The sequence below is a fragment of the Haemorhous mexicanus genome, chromosome 3 (assembly GCF_027477595.1).
Source record: "Haemorhous mexicanus isolate bHaeMex1 chromosome 3, bHaeMex1.pri, whole genome shotgun sequence".
In the NCBI taxonomy this organism is placed as follows: domain Eukaryota; kingdom Metazoa; phylum Chordata; class Aves; order Passeriformes; family Fringillidae; genus Haemorhous; species Haemorhous mexicanus.
The window spans coordinates 42,993,204-43,000,237 of NC_082343.1; positions in this window are offsets into that span (position 1 = coordinate 42,993,204).

Here is a 7,034-nt window from a genome sequence, read left to right on the forward strand (position 1 = left end):
TGAACACATGGTGGCAGTGTTTGGTAATTCAAAATAGCACTCCATGCTGACATCCACTTTCTTGTCTCTTAGGATGTGTATGAAAAAAATCAAGTTTTCTTCTGATTTCATCAGTTTTGTTTATATGTGTCTCTGATTGTGATCAGACATTTGTTTCTGATCACTTTTGGAGAAATTGAACGCATCCAAAAAAATTTTTTTTGCAGACATTTTAGTAGTTAAGTAGAGGTTCATCACATTTTTCACACTACTTGCTGAGGACTTTTGGAATTTGTCAGAAGTCCATCAGCTTCCCATCTCCTTATGTAATTTAAAAGAATGAGTTCTCTAAATTTAATAAATAATTTAATAAAATATTGGTTTTTACAAAACCTAAGTATTGATATTCGTAAAAGAAAAAAATTCAGATTGTCATTTATTAATTGCTCTGAGAACACCAAAAAAAGGGTTTTTTTCAAAAGCATATTGCATATTTCGAGCAAAAAATTATAATTGTCAAGAAATATGTTTATTTCACCAAGGTCTCAGCCTTATTGCTGTGGTAATGATTTTTCAGTCTGTTGAAGCTGAAATATGCTACTCATATGCTGCCCTGTGAAGAAGAGCCAGTTGAGCATTGCTTGTTGGGTGGGCTTTGAAAACCTTGTCCACAGTAGCAATTTCAAACCATGCAGAGAGGTTACAGTTAGAAAAGATTTTCATTCACATGATGTGATTTTTGTACACTATGAAATCTTGTGTGGAAATCTGGAACACCCCCAGCAGAGCGCATTTTTGCCTACATTACATGAGTGCATCTGGTCCATGTGTGGTGTATCACCTTTTTTTCATAAATCAGTTTGCAGATGCAGAGCAGATTCCTGGCTGGTGTGAACTAATCCTATTCCATCTTCTTTGGGGCAGATCCTTTACTCTGGTAAGGATCCTTCCCACACTGTTTGAGTTTTCCATGAAGGGGGTTGGTTTCTAGCTGTACATCTTTTTCAGGCTTCTGTATTTTCAGGGGACTGGAAGAAAGAGCCACATAGTTCAAATAAATTTGCTGTATAGCAAAACCTCATTAATTTAGTGGCTTGCATTGCAGGGAAGTGAGGATCATGTGTGGGACCTCACAGCTACAAAGCAAATACTAGATTCTTTAATATCTTTGTGTTTCTGGAAGAACTTGGCCTAGAGTAGAAATGAGCTTTCTTTTTGAGGCTTTTTCAGGGCAGCACTATAAGTTAGAACACCTGATATTTGCTTTTTAAAAATTTTCAAAGATCAGTGGAGATCTCTTATTTAAGAAGTCTTTTAAGCCATATAGATTTTCAGATAGAAATTGAAAGGAAAATGCCTGTTGTTTGTCTTCCCTGGGCCTCAGGCAAAAGGATGTAAATATGGGTAGTGAATACTGTGTGAGCTCAAACTGGGGTTTTTTTCTGAAGGTGAGAATCCAAGACAATAAATACAATTAAAGCCAACAGCCTTGCCTACCAAAAGGAGTCCATGCCTTCTGGCATTCTCCACTGAATACCTCCTCTGTTCCTCTCCCATGTATATGCATCTCACAGCTTCTCAAAAAAAAAAAAAAAAAAAAAAAAAAAAAAAAAAGCATAGTAGAACCAGCCAGTGCCAGTTTGTTTTCCATGTTTTCTTTTCTCTGTAAGGGATTAGTTGTAGTAACAGATTTCATGTGCCAGAAAGTGGGTGAACATTAACTATTTTGTCATGCACTGATCCTTCCCACAGCCCTGCAAAATTTGAAATGCAGGAATGGTTATTCATTAACATTTCTTTGTGTCTACAGGAAGTACATTTACTATGTAAACATGTTTTATATAGAACATACAGCTGTTTTGAACGAGCACTCAATGAAACATAAGAGTACAGTGCCTACACTGCCACTTCAGGAGCTCTGAGATAACATGGCATTGTGTTTTGGAAGAGTGAACACACAAAGACTTGGTGGAAGTTTCTTAAAAAAACCAAAAATCTTTGATTTACTTGATTGTTTCTGTATCTAAAATGTATCTGCACACTGAACTATTAATGTGCAATTTTTAAAAGTGGGGGGGTGGGGTTGGTGGGGAATGTGTTTCTTTGTGCTGATTTTAGTAGAGATCACATTAAAGAAAGAATAGTCTAGCACCATCAGATAGTCCATTTTTCATAGACTGTGGAGAACACTGCCAGCAGAAAAAAACCAAACTTATAGCATGCAGAAAATGTGCCTAGATTATCTAGAAGAATCACAGGCTGTTTGTTCTGAGAATGTTGGTCGTAAATCTGTGAGGAACTTCACTAGTAAAGATACATCCTTGGGTAATAGGTGCAATTGTCCCAGATACACCTCTCTGCAAGCAACTCCACTGGCTGAACTTCACTTTGAGAGCATTTTATTGAATTGGGATGTTTTCTGAAATGGTGAGGAATGGTTCTGTTTTCCAAGCAGTCAGAGTAGCAGTCAGAGTTGTTTTGGCTGTGCTACTGCCTCTAGGTGGCTGAAGCTGTTTTGCCCCTTCAGAGCTGCAGGATGGCGCATTGACCAAGGTACTTTTCAAGCTGTACATTGTATCCACACATTTTATTTTAACAATTCCAGGGATGGTGAATCTATCACTTCCCTGGACAGCCTGTTACAATGCCTGACACCATTTTGGTGAACAAATCTTTCCTAATATCCAGCCTAAGCCTTCCCTGGTACATCTTCAGGCCAATTTCTTCTTATCTAAGTGCTTGTTACTTGGGAGAGAAGATCAAGTCCCATCTGGTTACAATCTCCTTTCAGGTAGGGACAGAGCGCACTAAGGTTCCTCCTAATCCTTGCTCAGAAAAGCACAAGATGGAAGAATGGAGTTCTGGTTGTCTAGCCAGTCCTACGTGCACCTTCTATTAAATATAAAGGAAGGGGAGGGTTTCTAGTCATATTAATGGGAAAATACTGCCCTTTAACTGGCAGGATAGTACAGTGATAGAAGATGACAATTACATGAGCTCATAAATTTTGAACTAATGGCATCTGTGCAAAAGCAGAAGGTTAATCCTTTGCAGTTGATAAAAAAGAAGTGTAACAAAAAAAAAAAAAAAGGCAAAAAGCTGCAGTTGACCCTTCAGAATGTAATGCACTTGTGTCAACATGGACTCTGCCCAAACATTGTTCTGCTGTGGAAGCAGCTGGATGCCCTGCCCTCTGGTTTATATAGTGCCAAAGGGAAGGGGTAGGGAGAGATTATGTGAGGGAAGAGGGAGGAGAAAAAGAGGCAGGAGGGAAGATAAAGCAAACCCAGCTCACATCTTCAACACCATGCTCTGAACTGAAAATGCTCTTCAGCTGATCCTCCCAGCACTCATTTCTTGATATTTAGGAACCTGCATCAGCAGAGAGGCTGCCTCAAAGTCACAGATGCTGTGACAAGCTGCTTCCTTTACAAATATTTTTCTCTGGGAGGGTAGGCAGTGATGGAGAAAGGAGCAGGGGAAGAGACTAATGGCTATTCCTGTCTGGCCTCTAATATTCAAGGTCTAATTTATAGTATCCCATGTAGCATCATGATGTCATTTTCATGGTGTATTAACACTGAAGTCTGGACTATTTGTTTGGTAGAAAATGCATCTGATACTAAATATACCTCTGGGGACATGGCTGTGGGATGATTACAGAACTGATGCCCATCAAATTGATAGCATTTCTCGGCCCTCCTGAGTCTTCTGCTGTAAAAGTGGGGCAGGGTGTTTTCTGGTTAAGAATAATGGTCTCTGTGCTACCCTTGGGGGCAGATGTGTCCCAGCACCTGCGCTCTGGATCTAGGATACAGAGCTTCTACACAATTATCTTCCAGTTTGCTGTTAATTTCTATTCAAATTGATCAGTAGTTAGTTGACATGAGGAATCAGATTGTGAGCTTTAAAGCTTTATCACACACCATTATTGTTTATTTATTTATAGTCTATTATTCATGCTAGAAATACTGAACAATTTATTCTGATTTTTTTTTCTTTAGTCTCCCATGTGATTTGCATACATATAATGAAGTGGGGTGGGGGGGAGAAGGGAGGTTACTGTGGGTCTGGATTTTTTTTATTTTTTGTTCATTATCTATACCAGCTAATATGAGATAGTGCCCAAGAGAATTTCTTAGCAGCCTTTACTTTTAAACAGGTGAACGTGCTTAAGCAAGAGACACTGATCTCAGGAAAGAGCAACCACATATGCAAATACTTGTGCTTGATTCATGGAGTTTAATTTAACATGAACTGTGTCAAACCTATGCTGTGGATATTTTGAGAGTTTGTTTTCATTAACATTCAAGCAAGGTGCTGTCCTGTCTGTGGGAAAGACAGGATGTATGATGGAGGGAGCCCTGCAGCCCGGCATCTGCAGCCTGGTGATCTATAGCCGTGGCTTCTGCAGGCTCAGAGCAAAAAGGGTGTGAGTGTGAGTGCCCCAGCCATGTACGTCGGGGGGTAGGTGACAGTGGGGATTCTCTTGCCAACAGCCTTGCTGGATGGCAGGGATTGCAGCTGTTAGCAATCAAAAGGAAGCTTTCATTTCCTTTTGACTTTTACAAACTGGCCTAGTATAAGTTCTATTTGTTCAGGTGTTTTTATACAAATTTTCCAAAGATATCAAGTTTGACCTTTGTGCATGTAGTTTCCCCTCCAATTAGTGAAAACCATTTTGAAATGTCAAGGATGGGACTAGAAGGGACCTCCTAAGTGCTGCATGCTGCTGGCTCAGTCAACCAGATTGCACATGCTCTTTTTCAGCTCTGTCTAATACCAGAAATAATCTGTCTCTCCTACTCATCTGTTTTCTGTTCTGCTGTACCAGAACCTTGTCCATGTTGCTTAGAAACCCTCTTCTAGTATCCAAGTTTCTTTTCACAGCCCATTCATATTAATTTGTTCTTGTGCCAATATTGTCCCCTAGTTGGGTGGCTCTGCTCTCTGTCTAATGTTTGCATATCACTTCAATGTATTTGTAATAAGGAACCATATCCTTTCTCAGATTTCATTTTTTTTTATGTTAAACAAGCACAGTTTTTTTAGCGTCCACTCATAAAATAGGTTTGTTATTTCATGGATATGCCCTGTAACATTTCCCTGCACCTGCTCTTGTTTTAGTTCCTCATCTACAGGACCAGACTTGCCTAGGATTGAGGTCAGATTAACTGAAATAATTCCCGCTTTGGTGGCACATGCTCTCAATTCTAACATGACTTTTTCAGATCCCAATCCCGGTTTCTAGTATTTATGTGATCTTTGCTTAACTCAATACACTTTTTTGAGGTGATCATTCATCCACATGAGTTTGGTGCCACCCTCATAGAGTTGTCACTTTGGCCAGAGGTTTGACATTTCATGTCTATTTTATCTTGAAAGACATTACAGGTTTCATTTGAAATCCCAGTTAATGAGATTTTGAACCCAGTTCGCTAGACTACCACAACCCAATGAAACTCTCAAATTTCATCAGATTCCCAAATTTAATTCCTATTGCTTTATTCCATAAGCAGAAGCACAAAACGAGGAGTTTGTGTTGTTTCTCTAAATGCCTGTAGAGTGTTTTTGATCTCAGCCCGGCACCCTTGTCGTGGGTGACGTGAGTGGGCAATGGTGCCTCTGTGCTGCTGCCAAGGGCTGGTGTCCCCGGACGGGCAGGTGTTCCCACCTGAGACAGGGTGTGTGGATGCAGAGATGAGAGCTCACTCCAGGAGAGATGGACACCCACCCTAGGCTCCATCCCACTCCCGCAGCGGCGTGTTTGAACAAGAAGAAAGAACGCGGTTGGCAATGGAATGAGTAAAGTTTTACAAGGAGAGCAGGTGTGCCTGCTTGAAAGATAAACTCTTCCCCCATGCGACGATAAGATAAATGATCCGAACTTGTGATTTAGTTAATGTTTCTGTCTTTAGCCTGCTGTGTACACAGCACCCTGCTGGATAAGCTGCCCAGAACTGCATGCCTCTGTATGCGCAGAGCTACAATAGTCAGCAATATCATTCTCTCACCCCGTGTCCTTAACTAAACAGCCTTTAATCATTATACATAGTTATTATATGTTCCTTATTATACAATGCAGCAGCTACCTTGCATTAAAAAAAGCCAGTGCCAACATTAAATATCATTGGCTGTGTCCTGAGGATCTTGTTTCACTGCTATTTCAGGCTGTCACGGTTCTCCAGAGCAGTATTTAAACTACGTCTGAATTTAGGCAAATGTTTTTTGTTCATGTGCCTTGAGAATTAGAGTTAATCCATCTTTCTCACCAAGGGAAAATTCCTCCAGAGGCATCTTGCTCTTGTTTCACTGCTTATTGATTATCACTCCCAGTTTGCACGTTACTGGCTGTGGTGTTCCAGCTGCATTTGAATGAGCAAAAGAAAAGCCAGCTGGTGCTCTGTTGTTCTGATTTTTATATCAGCATTTTGGTTTCAAAGACATTTATCTAATCTTATTAACTGGCTTTACCAAGAGGATTTCCTCACAGACTTAACTGGGAGAAAACAAATAGGCAGTGAGGAGGGGGTTGTGGAGCATGTCTTCTGTTATTCTTCACAGAAGCACATTCTTACCTACTGGGAGAAAAAATAAATCAGGTTTGCCATTGACTCAAATGCTGACATGTTCTGACTAAGGCAAAGCTCTTTATTTTCCTTATGTGAATGGCCTGTAAGAAGACAAGGCAATGGGCATTTTCTTTCTATGCAAGTGCGGAGAACAGACCAGAAGGCACAACCTGCTCCAGGAAAAAAGGCAGGCAATGAGCCCATGCTCCCACTCAGAGGAATGAGGCCAGGGGACTGGGGACTGGGGACTGTGGCCATGTCCCTGGCATCTCTCTGTTCTCCCTTTGGGGTGAGACATCACTTGTTTTGTATGGAGCTTTCTTGCATGAAAAGCATGACTAAAAACCATGTGAGCAGAGTGCAAAAATGGAACAGATTTGGGCAAATTACTTCTAATGGTGCCTACACATTTGGAATCTCTAAGTTTGAGGGTAGCAAGAATGCAGCCTAAGGTCCAAATTCCCAGTGAGACACATGGACAAG